Here is a 16762-nt window from a genome sequence, read left to right as displayed (position 1 = left end):
CTGGCTCTTTCAAGCTTTATAATATGAGTGAATAGTAACTGAGATTTTTAAGCTCAAAAAAGTGCATCCATCTATCATAAAATTGTAATCCATATGGCTCCAGGCAGTTAATAAAGGCCTTCGGAAGCGAAGCAATGCGTTTTTTTTTTTTAAGAAAATTATCCATAGTTATACATTTATAAACTGTCGTCACTAACTAGCTAAATTATTCGTATTATTGATAAAAACTTTATTGGTTCATCAAAAAGAGGTTTGCTTAAAATTGAGAAATTAATATTTTTAACACAGCCCACTATTTCTCTCTAGAAGTTATGATGGATAAAAACGTTTTCATACTCTTTTAAACTGGTTGCGCGTTTCTCTTAACCCCCTCCCAAAATCGCTCAATAACCCAGGCATCTGTTGCATCTCCAGTAGTTTGAGTAGAGATAAAGATTGAAACCCACGTGTTCAGATATTTCTGTAAGAACACACATCAACAAGTGACTTGACCAACATGTACCGTCATTTGAAAATAATAAGGTTAATCAATAATGCCTGCTGTTGTTTTGACAAGTTGCCTGAAAAAGATATTCGATCTCCAGCATTGATCTTCATTAACACAGCAAAGGATGTCAAAGTGAACGAAAAAATAAATAAATAAACATGTAAATAAAAAAAAAAAGTGCAGATGGAGCACAAAATTAAGGTAGTAATAATAACGAATTTGTAAGGCCTGACAAACTGGTCTGACAACAACTGAACACTGTACAGTTGGGGGAAAAAAATGCAGCACAGCTGAAGTTAGCTTTAACAGTTCATGCTCACAGAGAACATGTTAAGACAAATAGGCCTAACCTCTGAGGAAAAACTGACTGTTACATGTCTGTGCTTTGTCAATTCTCTGGCAACCCAGCCCAATATTCAAATACTTTACAAAGTAACACTGAACAGAAACTCGCACTAAAATCATTCAATTATCAATTAAGGTCCATTATAATGTATTAACATTATTATCTTAAACAATATAGACAAAGCAACAAAATGATCAACACTTGAATTATGTACAGAACATACACTACAACACTCAACACTCCTGCAGCTTTGCATCACCTCCCTCTAGAGAAGGAAACGTGAGCAAAAAACACCTTGGGCCACCATTTTACTGACATTGTACAAAATGCAAGAACAATCACAGGACAGCCAGTGCTGTGAATGTGCATGTGATGTGAACAGCATAATGTGGACTGCAGGAATATGATTATAAAATGAATAAAAAACATAACCAACCACATGAATGAGTCAAACATCCCCACAATAGAGAAACTGTACCGTGCCAAAGCCTGACAAAAATGAGACAGAACTGGACTGACTGGTTGTGTAAAGTGACCTGGTGTCGCTGCAATATTTACATAGCTGTGAGAGTTTAAAGTACAAGCTAGATTTTAGCTCAAACAAGCCCCAGACATACAAACATATGGCACAGATCCAAAAGACTGAGACTGTCATGCAAAATACCACATTCTGCTCCGCATTAAATTAAAGATATAGATTAGTACTTATAGAACAGACTTTCTTCGGAAGAACACAAGATGAGTAAATTAGGGCTGTACTGTCCTAGTCGATTAGTCGATTAATTGTGATTTCTGATTGGTCGATTTTCTGCCGCGTTTATTTCATCAGTTTTGCCGCGCTGAGGCGCGCTCATTTCATCAGGTGGAAAGCACTAACTGCTAATGGGGGTGTTTTCAGAGTACCCTTGTTTCACTGTAACAGTCTATCTTCAAAACACCCCCCTTGCTTTCACCTTTTTTGGATTAGCCCAACCCAAGAGAGAGCGTCGAGCGTAGAAGGTTTGATGCTGAATATTATTTATTTAATTGTGAGAGCGTTTAATAGTCAGTCCTCTTCTAACATGTCAACAACAAAGAAATCGACAGTGTGGCAGCATTTTGTTAAAATTGATAACAGGAAAAAGGTCGAATGCAAAGTTTGCAAGCAAGTTTTCCACAGCTCGACGACAAACATGACATATCATCTAAAAGTGGTAAGCTCACTTGTCTGCGTTAGCTTGCCCTGTGTGTTTTGAGTAGGCTATATGAACATATCAGAATTTGCATATTTCAATGTTTTAGTGTGATAACCTAACTTTTTTATTTTTTATTTGGAGCCTAATGCGCAATTGCGCTGTGCTGTTGGTTGTGTTAGTTTTGAGCCTAGGATGCTTTATTTTTCAGTTAGCCTATGCACTTTATTTAGTTTCTGCTCTTGATCTGGTTTGTTTAATAAATATTCTTTTTTTATTAAAGTGGACGTGCCTTTTGTGTTTATTAAGAGTAAAAGCTTTAAGTTAAAGGAGAAGTTCACTTTCAAAAAAACTTTTGCTGATAATTTACTCACCCCCATGTCATCCAAGATGTCCATGTCTTTCTTTCTTCAGTCGCAAAGAAATTAAGGTTTTTGATGAAAACATTCCAGGATTTCCCCCCATGTAATGGATTCTATTGGGACCCAAACGGTAGAAGGTCCAAATGACAGTTTAAGTGCAGCTTCAAAGGGCTTTAAACGATACCAGACGATGAATAAGGGTCTTATCTAGCGAAACGATCGGTCATTTCCAAAATAAATAAAAAAGTTTAAGTTTTATAAGCACAAACGCTCGCCTTGCTCTGTTCTGTGATGCGCGTTCGTGACGTCACGTAATACGCAATTACGTTGAAAAGGTCACGCTTGACGTGTTTACAAATGTGCAGAAGGAGGACCATATACACATTTTCAAATGTATTTGTGTCAGTTTATCGTTTAAAATGCCCATTTCGTGTGCGTATCCTGGGTGTTTTAATATTAAAAAGCCAAAAAGAACATTTTCTTCAGGACAGAAATTTTTCAAGCGTGACCTTTTCAACGTAATTGCGTATTACGTGACGTCACGAACGCGCATCACAGAACAGAGCAAGGCGAACATTTGTGCTTATAAAACTTAAACTTTTTTATTTATTTTGGAAATGACCGATCGTTTCGCTAGATAAGACCCTTATTCATCATCTGGTATCGTTTAAAGCCCTTTGAAGCTGCACTTAAACTGTCATTTGGACCTTCTACCGTTTGGGTCCCAATAGAATCCATTACATGGGGGGAAATCCTGGAATGTTTTCATCAAAAACCTTAATTTCTTTGCGACTGAAGAAAGAAAGACATGGACATCTTGGATGACATGGGGGTGAGTAAATTATCAGCAAAAGTTTTTTTGAAAGTGAACTTCTCCTTTAATAGTCTATTCGTGTCTCAGCTGCGAAGCTGAGCTCATGTTCAGCCTCGCTCGGTGCGAGGACATGCACGGTGAAATGATAGTGTCTGACAGTTATAACTTATTATTATAACATATGACAAAAATAATTGTCTAAATTATGTTGCATATTCCTCAACAGTTCTTGTGATGATATCACTAGTTGACAACATAGTACTATTTTCGGAAATCAAGCTATGATATTGCGCAGGTGCACGTGATGCAGCGCTGTCAGAGCTGACAGACTTAAGTGTCAGACTCATTTCAGTGCAAAATAATTAGGTCAAAAACGATTTAATATACTGCAAATAGCCTACTAGTTGTTTATGTTTATTTATAATTCATTTAGGCGGACAACAAGGCTACCAAGTACTGCGCACAGTGCGCATCTAATTAATTTAACGTTTTTTTTTTCCTAACGTCATTTTTAGTCGATTTTAGTCGATTTTTAGTCGAAAATTTCAGGACTTAAGTCGACCAAGATTTTCTTTGGTTGAGTACAGCCCTAGAGTAAATATGCACAATGTCCTGTGTACAGTTTTCCACACAAAAAAAGAATAAACGAGGAGAGGTTGACAAAAAAAAAAAAACAGAATCAAGTCTCTGCCTTTCTTACACAGAACAACCTCTGGACTGATCATCTGGCTGGAATGAGAGGTAGAGTTGTGTATCATCAGTGTAGCAGTGATAGAAAAAAAAACATGTAAATTAAAAATACATGCTAAAACACTTGAACCGTGTGTTCAACCAAGTATCTACCTTTCTTACACAGAAAAACCTAATTTACGATAACCAGTCTGGATTTAAAAGCGGCCACTAAACTGAGACTGCCCTGCTCTCGGTTATTGAAGCCCTGAGACTGGCAAGAGCAGCTTCCAAATCCTCAGTTCCCATCCTGCTGGATCTGTCTGCTGCGTTTGACACAGTTAACCACCAGATCCTTCTGTCAACCCTCAAGACGAAGGGCATCTCAGGAACCGCACTCCAATGGTTCAAGTCTTACCTCTCAGGTAGGTCCTTCAGGGTGTCGTGGAGAAGTAAGGTGTCTAAGTCGCAACATCTAGCTACTGGGGTGCCTCAGGTCTCAGTGCTTGGACCACTTCTCTTACATCAACATGTCATCACTAGGATCTGTCATTCACAAACATGGTTTGTCCTATCACTGCTATGCTGATGACACACAACTCTACCTCTCATTCTAACCAGATAACCCGATGGTAGCTTCTCGCATCTCGGACAGCCTGTCAGAAATTTCTTGCTGGATGAAGGACCACCACCTTCAACTCAACCTTGCGAAGACAGAGCTGCTTGTGATCTCAGCCAACCCAACACTTCATCACAACTTCTCCGTTCAGCTAGATTCGCCAACCATAACTCCATCAAGAGCAGCCAAGAACATTGGAGTTTACTCTGTTTATTTGCTTCTATTTAGAACACTTGATGATTATCTAATCAAAATAACAATATGTATTGTAGTGATAAAAACAATAACTGAAATAGAATGATTTGATCTGATTTGTTTAAGTTTCTGTTGGCTACATGAACATATCAATGTTGAGAAAGCAATCACGTCACTAGCTTTAAATATTAAACTTCGCCGGCTAATGAATGCATAAAAGTGACCAGCTGGATATAAGCTAATGCAAATAGATGGTAACAATTGCGACATAAAACATTTGGGTCAGGTTTGCGTGTTTTTGTCACATTGTTTTAACCGCTTGAGGTAGCCACTACTAATGTTATTCCTCTCAGACTCGACGGCAAACATACTTCTGTTCTTTCTCTGCTAATGCAGCATTTAGTCAACAAATGAATTATTTTATAATGACATGGCAATATGTACTTTAGTGTTATGTATTCATACCGTTTCGCTGTCTGTGTTATAAATGCACATTTGAAGTGTCAGCGCTCTCCGTATGCGTGATCTCCCTGCTGTGCGCAGACTCACGTGTTAACATAAACAACTCAGCCATTGATAGTTTTTTTTTGGCCTCTAGAGGCCGCTCTCGCTCTGTATAAAGCCAGCAGTCTATTCTCAGCCTCTCATACTGTGTAATGACTGCACACACTTCTCAGCCGATCCAGCAACGGACGCAACCCGAAAAACTATCAGTGTGGATTTTTGCCGATAACGATAGTTCCACCAATCAACTATCGGTATCGATATATCGGCAAAACCGATGAATCGGTCAACCTCTAAAATATACATCCACAAAACTTTATATTTGGTCTTTATTCAGAGACAATATTTAAAGAAATAAAAAAAATTTAGGAAGTTTGTAAAATTTAGTTGATTTGACACGGAATGACCCAATTTATTTAACTGTAGTACGGAGATGAAAACACTAGCATGAACATTCTTTCAGTCTAGTTGGTTAGAACTGCACAAATGCCTTTGTGAGTAAAAACATGCAATGCGAATCCTCTCATCAGCCACGCTTGTTGTTGTGACTTATTTTGACGGTATGGCAGACATTTATTTTGATGGCGCTGAGAATGCCAGAGCACACAGCGCTCCCATTCTCCATCTTCATTAGTTTACGATCTGTTTAACAGTCCTCTCTAATACATTTTTAGATAGAACTGTTAAACAAAGAAAGTAGACCGTATATGAAAATGTATTAGCATTTGCCGTGTGGTTGATGTCCAATGTCACTAGCTGAGCAGAAATACATAATCATGTTTCGCTTGGCCCTCTCAAAGTTGCGTTGGATTTTCTCCTTGGCTTAATGTAAAGGTTGAGAGATCCTACTATTATTATTAGTAGTATTATGTAGTGTAATGTAGACTGAGACACTAGGCCTATATCACAACTTAAAGAGGTTTGAGTTTCCTTTAGTGCTGTAGCGGTGCGTCGATGACGTCGACGCTTCGATGTCAAAATTACATCGACGTCATATTTTTTGCATCGACGCTTCTTTATTTTTATTTATTTTATTTTTTGCACCATTCCCGGAGGTACAGTTCGCCACACACACACCGCCCGCCGTGTTATTCTGTCATGTTTTCTCCCTTTCTTTCCAAACCGCGACAAACGCCAGTCTCCCTTCTCTGCAGAATGCGATAAATCCGCTCAACCAATCACAGCGCACCATTCCACGCATTGTAAACAGTAACGGCGGCGCTTTGAATACACCCGACATCCTAGTTTTCCTTATCTACTTTGTACTTTTTGATCAACAAACAAACAAAAAATTAATACATTTGACGGCATTGATGAACCTGTGGTGATTTCTGCCGTAGGGAAGAAACGTAAGCCATCGAAATCTAATCATTTACGTGACGTGAGGAGATTAAGAAGATGAGGCACGCGGGAGGAGGAAAAATGCCGACTGTTGCTTGTTCTCACACGACAGCATCAAACTTCTGTCACGCTGACACGTGAACCCCAGGGGATCTTTTAAAAAACTTTCAATTCTTGTACTCAAAGTCAACGAAAACCGAGCAGGACCAAGCCATTTTACAGCTGATCGCCGTCAAAAAAATTCAGGAGGTATTTCTTAGTGATGGCTGATTGAATGTAGCCTATGTTTAGTCCAGTAATGTTACGTGCCTGTATAAGATTAGTATTGACCGAGTTCAGAGGCTGTCATATGTGGATCAACTTACTTTGTTGTGTATTTTCAACAGTTTCAATATGAAAAATAACTTTTATATTGATTCAATGGATTAATTGCATTTTGGGAAAAAAATAATCCGTTTTTATAATAAATCTTTGAAAATCTAAATCTAGATTTGAATTATTTATGTTATTATAACCTAAAGATGCTATGTGAAAGTTTGAAAAAGAAAATAGTGGTTTTCATCTTGCCACTTTCTTGGTAAAGAAAACACATTTTTTACTCAAATTAATCAAAATGGATTTATCACGTTTATACTATATTATTCAGAAGTATACATTGTAGCTGACAGAGTGTTTATGTCAGAATGTTTATTTTTAAACCACAACCTTCTAAGTGCTTCTTTTACCGATATATTTAACGATATATTTTGCATTTCTCATCCAAACAACGTCAAACTTGGCACTGCACTTACTCGTGCCCAGACAGCTGTCGAGTTTGAAATTCATCGGAGTAACGGTTTGACAGAGATATGCGAATAACAGACAGGATAATTAATTCCAATTAGTCTTTAGATTAGTCGACTAATCAATAAAATAATCGCCCGACTAATCGTTTAATTAATAATCGTTTACCCCAGCCCTAGTTTGGTTGGAGCTCTAAATTTTGAACTCAAAGTGCCAGATTTATGAATTTAAAGGCCCACTTAAGTGCCTTGGAAATTGCAGCTTTGTATAATGTGTTGACGTAATTTAACAGGAAGCTAAGGCGGGATATATTGAATAGCTCCCCCCTTTTCAAATAGCGTTTAGTTTACCTCACAGACTGCAAGTCGTACTTGACAGTACCATGGAAGCAAATTTGAGCGCTGATAATACATTGGATTTAATAGTAGAGGTGTGAATAAATTCTAGCCATTTCATTCTTAACCAGCGTACAGTTGGAAAACAACAGAAAACTCGAGCGTTTGAGCAACCAAACACACATCTCCAGCCCATATTGCTCTGTGACGTGTTAACAACGGTCGCTTTGGCCAGGTGTTATTTATAGCATAGGGGGCGGGACGTTTTAGATTCTAGAGAGCATTTGATTGAACAGAAGATGTGATGAGAAGCTGAAGTCCGCGGTGATGTCATAAAAATCCGTGATCCATTTTAGTGGAAGTGAGAGACTGTAAGTTTTGAATGCTTATATCTCCTAAATGCAAATTTTGTAATTATTTTGGAACACACCAGCTTATTCATAATCTTTACGCCTAGTGCACACCGGGATGATTATCGCGCACGCTTATCGCCAGGGCTTCAATACTTTTTTCGACACGTCTTTGTGTTCATACCCAAGCGATTTTCACTGGCAGTGCGAAATGTGCAAATTCACTCCCTGACAGTAGATGATGCTTATTGATAAACAAAAATACCCCAGTACACAAGGTGGCACTGCGCAACTTTTCTCATTGTTCGGCCAGTTTTTAACGCGGCGCGTCAAACCAAAAAAACTAACCAGAAGCGTTTTTTTAAACATTAGCCTACGCTTTTACGCCTGCCGTTTTGCGCGTCGGTGTGCATACTCACATTGGCACCCTTTGTTTAGTCACAAGGCGTTAAACGTCGGCGATAAGTGTGCGTGATAATCGTCCCAGTGTGAACGAGCCTTAAGTCTAACATATTCATACTAAAACCTAAAAAAAACTTACAATTTGATTTCAGGGGGCCTTTAACTTTAAAATGTACAAAATCTTATTCCGGGGGGGGCATGCCCCCAGACCCCCCTAGAGGGGGGTTTAGTTCCCCCAAGTTCCCCCAAAAGGCGTTCCTAGAACTAAATTTAGTTCCCCCAAAAGGTGTTCCTAGAACTAAAATCATTCCCAGTTCCTGCAGTGCGAACATGCCAAAAAGCGGGTACTTCTGCCATTAGGGGCGAAAGCCCCTATAGCCTGAGACAAAACCTTAAGTTGCTCAGAGAACTAAAATGACATCACAACAGCAATTTCAGGATGCTCACAGTGCACTTCATCATCCTAAAGAGCATCAACAGCTCTGACCTCAACTAAACAATCCTTCATTGTCTGACAGTCATTGTTTGATGTGCTGACTAGATGAATGGAGGTTAAATGAGACACAGTCAAGCTTGAACTAGGCCATTTACTGAACAAAATCACTGCAACATTTGCAGGACACACAGCCACATTTTTCATTTATAATTAACCCCGAGTCCACTCTGTATTCTATGGAAGCTAATTTCCACAATATAAGAAAAAAATCCTGTTTTAAATCTTAATTATGACATAAACTGTAATAATTATGACATACTCTCATAAGTCATAGGCCTAATTATGAGATAAAAAGTCAAAATTATGAGATAAATCCAAATTACGACCTACTACTAAATCATAGCCTTTATGAAATTAAAATGTTGAATCTGACACAAAAAGTCAAAGTTATGAGCCCTATAGCCAAAACTATGGAATATACTGTCATAACTGAGATGAAAAGTCAAATTTATGACACAGGCTACTACTAAATCATAATTATGACATACTGTTAGTCATAATTATGAGATTAAGATTAAATTGACACACTCGTAAATTTTACATTTAATGTCATAATTATGACATTAAGGCAAAATTATGAAAAAGTTACAATTATGACAAACTAAGTGATAATTATGACATACTAAGTCATACTTATGAGATTAAAAAGACAAAAATCCTGACATAAATTTTTTTTATTAACTCTATATTTATCTTATCTTGATAAGGTCATCATTTTAACTTTTTAATATCATAACTATGGCACGAAAATTAAAGGTTATGACTTAGTATGTAATAATTTCACATTTTAAATCTCATATTTATATCTTAGTATGAAATAATGACATTTACCAAAGCAGAAATGGGTTTCAATAGTAAAGATGGACACCGCCACCAGCAAAATTACACAGCTTTCAGTTTTCACAGTACAAGTCATGACTTTTAAATGTAATAACTATGACAAAAAAAAAAAAAAAAGATACAATTATTAGTATGTCAATTTCATCTTTTTTTGTCATCATTTTTTGCCAAGTTTCCCTTCCCTGAACTTTACAATAAATAGAGATGTCAGAACAGCACCAATTATTCTAATTCCTGCAGTATGAGGTTTCAATGTGTATCTGGCAGAAAACAAACCCCGAGGTTGCCATTTCTGTGTGTTTCTACCTGATCATTACCTGTGCCTGCTGAAACTTGCCCAGGCCAACTGAAACCATGTGGGGAATGCAATGAATTCGTGCATGTCAACTACGAATAAGTTAATATGACCGAGTCACAAAACACAAGGCTGAAAGTCACTCAACATAGTATAAATCAGTGTTGATGATCACATGGTGAAAAGGTGAATCACAGAACGGATGCTAACCTGACTCAAAACATAAGTCACTTTATTATTAACTAAATTACATGATAACATTATTTATACAATTATTCCCTAGACGTTTGTGTTTAAAAGATTTGCTTCGAGTGTTTACATTCTTTTTAAAAATATTTATTGTTAATTATTTCCTGGTTTGCTCAGCTGATGATGTTTTGAAACAGCAACAGGTTGTTGAGCTAATAGCAGTTAGCGGCTAATGTTTCACACCAAGTCAAAACATTAAAACATCACCTTTTATTATAAATGACGACATTTATACAACTTAAAATGCATTACCTGTGTGGATGTGTTAATAAAATCCCTCCATAAAACTTCTTAAGCCGTGAAGAGTTTTAAACGCGGGTCCCCCAGGTTAACCTTGCGTCTGTCAGTCAAACTCTGTCAGATCCACAAACTCCCAAAATGAAATGAGATGAAACAAAGAAACATCCGAAATGTTTTTGGATTAATATGTCCTAATCCAAAACCCCCTCATGGCGTTGTTGTGGATTGAGTTAATTCGGTTAACCCAATGTCAACTCGTGTTTATAGACTGCAGCAGTTGGTTGACTGTCTGTCGGGTTTCTACCTTCTCTGATCAAGCGCGAGATCACGGGTTGCCAGGTGTCTCACCTGGAATTCCTCCTCTGCAAAACCTGTGGCGGTACGTTCTCTTCCATGGCTGGCAGTCTGGCAGATCATGTGACAAGGAAAAGCTCGTAAGGTTGCCAGGTTGCCATAATAAATCCCTCCTTCTAAATGTATATTTTTCTCATTTATTTATTTTACATTTCATAATTCAATTTTATATTTAAGTTGTAACATGTTGTTGTATAATGCTTATGTTACTAATTGTATTAACTAAATATATTTTTCATTAACTGTTATATTATTTGACTGGACTGCAACTACCATGTCATCATTACAGAATAGAAAATAAACTGGAAACTACCAAGCACTATTATTCTTATACATATGTGCAAAAATGCAAATGTTACATTTGATTTGATGTACATGTATTTTACATTTCAATTTGACTTTAATAATAAAAAAAAGTGTTATTCTCTAAAACTCTCACTCTTTCTGTCTTGTTTCTAAATATGAATTAAGCGTTTGGAGCCTTTACCCATTGCAGTGTTATTTTAGCATCATTGACACACTGTTATAGTTTTGTAAATATGTTTGTTTTTATTTGTATGTTAAAGTTTAGTTAAAGTTTTAGTAATTTTGTGGTGTGTTTTGTAATTTTTATTAGGTTTTTTTTATGTCTGTATAGTTTTTATTATTATTTATTTCAGTTTTACTTCGAGTTATTTTAGTAATAAACTAAATGAAAATAAGAAATGTTGTCTTGGTAACTAAAAAATGAGTTTACATTTTTAAATATTTTATTTTATTTCAGTAAACGTTGTTCAGTAAACTTGTTCCACTAATCACGCATGCCATCTAGTGGCCTTAATTAAGACTACAAGCAAAACAAAAATCTATTTGTAAAGGCAATTGCTTATTTTGCTTATTTACATCCTCTAAATGTCTCTATAAATTCTCAGTTTAGAATAGGCCATATTAGTCAGTTATTCTGGTAATATAGTGTCTCTATTTAGGCTACTTTAATCATATTTTTAAAGAAAACTACCAGTTGACCTCTCTTCCGAGGTCAGGGTTGGTGGGGGGTCTAGGAGTGTGCCCGAATTCGTGTACACAATATACTGATTCACGATGATAGAGCTGATTGAGATGCACCCTTAGAAACAGTGACAACCAAGGAAACAAAGGAAAAGCAGGAAACAATGAGAAACTAAAAGTCCATGAAACACAAAACTGAAACTAGACTACACGTACAGACATATGCCATATCCAGTTCTTTATGTTATGTATAAGTGAAAAGTCCATTAATTATTTTTTACTTATGACAGTCTTTACAGTCTTGCAGGAAGTGTTTTATTAACAAGTGGGTCAGAGGCAAGCAGCTCCTAAAACAAAACAAAAACCTTTCCTGTTCCTCTTACCATCATCAGATTTTCAAATGTGATTTGAAATGTGTAGCTTGTTACAGAAAACATTAAAACTAGCATAGATAGCATGCATACTGCATATTATGTTGGCTTATTAGAGGTTTATCATAGTATTTAAACAGCACAGAGTTTGTATAAAGTCTGCCGTCGAATGGATGGGCCCATTTTCATTTCTGCTTTTATTCAAGCTAAAAACATTTACCCTCACACATCCATCCTTATCTGTGAAATCTAAAACCGTAAGTCTCCATGTTTAGAAACGCTCTGAGATAAAAGACAAAGCAGTATGCATTTTTAAAGGTATTTTAAGAATCAGTAGACAAAAGTAGGAAAATGAAGCCAGTGAAGTGTAATGGAACATCTATAAATATGGCACCTTCTGGCAGCACCCGAAATATACACAATGTATGCTGTTTTCAACAGCTTATCCCACCAGGATTTGACTCTCGAAATGCTCTGCTTAAAGTTTAGCTTAGTCTCTGTAACTAATGTGAATTTGCTGATCAGTGTTCTGAACAGTTTAACAGTGATTCTTAACCAAATTTTACCCAAATTTTCCAATGTGCAATAGTGCTGTAATCGTCACAGTTTGTACAGTAGCAAACACATAGATGAAGGCTCAAAAGTACTTTAATAAAACTTTCAGGAAACAGGAACACAGATTATTAAACTGCCACAAAGCATTGACAAGAAAGGACAAACAGAACCGAAACACAGAGAACTTAAGTACTGGCGATAATGGGGTGCAACACAGCTGAACTAAATGACAATTCAAACAAACTATGGGAACCGGTGCAAACTAAAAACAAAGTCCAAAACGGTGTGTGAGCGTGACAGTAATAGTAAACCAATCATTTTAAAATGTGTGTTCAGTCTATATTTAATCTTATAATTAATGCATAATCTTACCTGTGTTCTTACCTGATCATCAGCAAGCTTGTCCCACACATGCCATAATCCATTCTCCTTTTTAATGACACACTGTAAGATATATAACCTTAACATAAACAGACATATCTAAACCAATCTGTAGCGGAGACTGTGAGTTCCATTGAAAGTTATTGCTGGTATTACAAAGAGTTAATGGCCTTTATTATAAGATTTATTTATAACAGTTTTGCTCATTTGTAGTATTACCCAAAGCCAAGTTTCACAGCAACCCAACTCATCGAATCCTCCACACCTAAACAGTTACGCTAAATTGGCACTTCCCAATTTCTTTCTAATTTAGCATATAATTAATTCACAAGTGAAATATTGCAGAAATGTCTGGTTCTACTAAGAGTGCCAGTCACACATATTGGGGTACTTTTTTAAAAATAAATGAATTGTGAATGTAATGTACGTTAATGGATTGACAGCCCTTAAGTTTCTGCAATGTCTGGGGATGTGAAAGGAAAACTGAAATCTACACCCCTGGAGGTACACGTACCCCTAGGGAATCACTGGGCTGTGTCAAGCAGGTGATCATTAAATGAGTGTCCATGGTAACATATTAATGGTGGGAAACTAGAACAAAGGAAACATGTAACTGAAGATAAACTAAAAGTCCATGAAAATGAAACTAAACACACAGACCGTGACATTATATACTAACTCTAATCTGACTTACTTATATACTTCCACTGACCAAACAGTTTATTGTTATAAGTGCACCTGTTCAACGCAAATATCTCACCAGCCAATCACATGGCAGAAACTCAAGGAATTTTGTAGACATGGTCAAGATGATCTGCTGAAGTATCTGAGTATGTGAATGGGGAAGAAAGGTGATTTAAGTAACTTTGAACATGGCATGGTTGTTGGTGGCAGACAGGCTGGTCTGAGTATTTCATCGGCTGATCCACTGGAATTTTCACACAACCAGCTATAGGATTTACAGAGCATGGTCCAAAAAAGAGAAAATAACCAGTGAGCAGCAGTTATGTGGGCGAAAATGCCTTGTTGATGGCAGATGGCAGAGGTCAGAGGAGAATGGCCAGACTGGTTTTTGAGCTGATAGAAAGGCAACAATAACTCAAATAACCTCAAATAACCAGGTGTATTCTTTTGCTGCTGTAGCCCATCTGCTTCAAAAAAAATAACACGTTGAACCTTGAAGCAGATGGGCTACAGCAGCAGAAGATCACACTGGGTGTCACTCCTGTTAGAGAAGAACAGGAATCTAAGGCTCCCATTCACACTGGCTCACCAAAATTGGACAATAGAAGATTGAAAAACGTTGCCTGGTCTGAGTCTCAATTTCTGCTGCGACATTCAGATGGTAGGGTCAGAATTTGGTGTAAACAACATAAAAGCAGGGGTCCATCCTGCTTTGTATCAACGGTTCAGGCTGTTGATGGTGTTGTAATGGTGAGGGGGAAATTTTCTTGGCATACGATGGGCCCTCTTAGTACCAACTGAGCATAATTTAAATGCTACAGTACCTGAGTAGATCTCCATAAATCTCATTATGAGCACAGTGTACCCACACTGTAAAAAATTTAACCGTGATTTTTACGGTAAAAAAACGGCAGCTGTGGTTGCCAGAACTTTACCGTCAAAAATACGGTAGCAAACCGTTATTGGTTTTACAGACTTAACTTAAAATTTACAGTAATAAACCGTATTTTATTATCTGATATAATGTGAATTTACCGTCCTATTGAAGCATTAATATCTGTTTTGTACCATAATACACTGATAACCACCAATCACAGCAGTGATGATAGTCACATGATCAATCAAAGCTCATCACACGCACACAAGAAAGTTCCACAAGAAAGTTAATACTATAGAAGCTGCACAGTGTCATTCACACAAACATTAAACACCATCACGGTAACACACATGAAATTTTAAAAATGCAATAAACATTAATTTAACAACATTAAATGTAACATAAAACCCTAATGTACATAACTGATTAGAAAAAACGAAGAAAACTATGAAGAAACAGTTATTTCAACAAAAATACATCAAATGTGAAGTGTCACACGGAATTGTGGGAATGTCAATTTACGTTTTTTTCACTGTAAATTATACACTGAGTTGTTCTTTTTCACTTTCAAAAACTAAATTTAACGATATTTTACAGTAAAATTACATTAAATGTACCATTAGATCTATCACAGTTATTTACCGTATATAGTAAGGAAACTTTCTGTTAACCAATTAACAGTTTTTGTGTCTTTTACCGTTAAAATTACTATCATTTTTTACAGTGCATCTTCTGACATTCTGCTTCCAGCAGAATAACACACCATGTCATAAAACGTAAATCATCTCAAACTGTTATCTTGAACTTGACAATGAGTTCACTTCACTCAAATGGTGGAGGCACAGCCACTTAATCTCAATCCAATAGGGCACTTCTAGGATGGTGGAATGAGAGATTTGCATCATGGATGTGCAGCCGACAACATCTGCAGCAACTGCGTGATGCTATAATGTCAAAATGGAAATCTCTGAGGAATGTTTCCAGAACATTGATGAATCCAGCCATGAACAATTGAGGCAGTTCTGAAGTCAAAAGGGGGTCCAACTCTATACTAGCACAGTGTGCCTAATAAATTGGCCAGTGAGTGTATCAATACTCCCAGTTTCTGTTAATTGGGAGGGCTCTGAAGCTGAACAGTTGAGGACCACTGGTTTACAAGTTCCCGTTACACTAGTCACACTTTTTCAGCTTTTGTGGCAAATCCTCTCTGACATCATTTCCAATTTGTAGACCACAGATAATCATTCTAAATGGCAACTCATGGAGGGACATATGACATTCCAAACTTATCAGGTCACACAGTTTAAAGTAAACAATGCATTCCTCCTAGACTTAACAAGAAGTGATTATTCATAATCTTGCAAAGAAAAGAATTGCAGACAGAAATCAACAACCAATCCACAGTCCATTTCTTCATATCCCCTTTTATGGATTTTGTAACCAATATTCTGTTGAAAATTCACAATCTATTGTATTATGCTAATTTTGCTTGATAGTACAGTACTGTATATATTATTCATGTTTGTATGTGGTTTTGCTTTAGCCCAAATATTAACTGCTTTGGTGATGAGTTCACACACTTCATATTGACAGTCTGAGATGTGAAAGCAGGTCAATCGATGTGTGTAAGTCTAGACTCCTAGACACACATGAAGCACTGTCCAAGACTGAAGTAACTAGACAATATGACTAGATTTACTGTTAACAATGCTGTTTAATTAACAACTAGTCAAAATCCGTCTAAAACGAGACTTTGTGACTCGTACATCTAACGTCATTGTCTGTGCATAGCTGGAAACAATAGTTCTTATTCGATCTACGTCATCAATGTTCGCGGCGGCCATGTTGTGTTTTTTTTTTAAACAGCGCGATGGTGTGTTGTGTAATACACGGCTGTTCTAACAACAGCAATAAGAACCCCGGAGTTAGTTTTTATGCGATACCGACTGTCAGAAAACATGTAGGGAAGGAGACAGAGCAGTTGAGCCAGCGCAGGAGAGACAACTCCCCACAGCAAAGTCTGTTCCCATCATTTTACCACAGGTAACATTAGA

The 16762-nt window shown here is 37.0% G+C and overlaps 1 protein-coding gene and 1 long non-coding RNA gene across 4 annotated transcripts in view; one reads left to right on the top strand and one right to left on the bottom strand.

Moving 5' to 3' along the window:
- The window catches only part of phactr4a (phosphatase and actin regulator 4a), a 65258-nt gene extending 54332 nt beyond the window's left edge, over positions 1 to 10926 (bottom strand). For all 3 annotated transcript variants that reach the window (XM_084132056.1, XM_084132058.1, XM_084132061.1), the window contains exon 1: positions 10512 to 10926. The gene's annotated coding sequence lies outside the window, so the exon portion shown is untranslated. The remainder of the gene's footprint in view (positions 1 to 10511) is intronic.
- On the top strand, positions 1794 to 6990 carry LOC311094248. Its single transcript, XR_014608619.1, has 4 exons — positions 1794 to 2026; positions 3886 to 3922; positions 4038 to 4275; positions 4472 to 6990. It is a non-coding gene; the product is annotated as an uncharacterized lncRNA (long non-coding RNA).
- Positions 10927 to 16762: the final 5836 nt, after the last annotated feature.

Source organism: Abramis brama (genome assembly GCF_963993115.1).
Source record: "Abramis brama genome assembly, chromosome: 12".
Classification (NCBI taxonomy): domain Eukaryota; kingdom Metazoa; phylum Chordata; class Actinopteri; order Cypriniformes; family Leuciscidae; genus Abramis; species Abramis brama.
The sequence above is the reverse complement of the archived record's forward strand: the minus strand, read 5'-3'. Positions and strand labels throughout refer to the sequence as shown.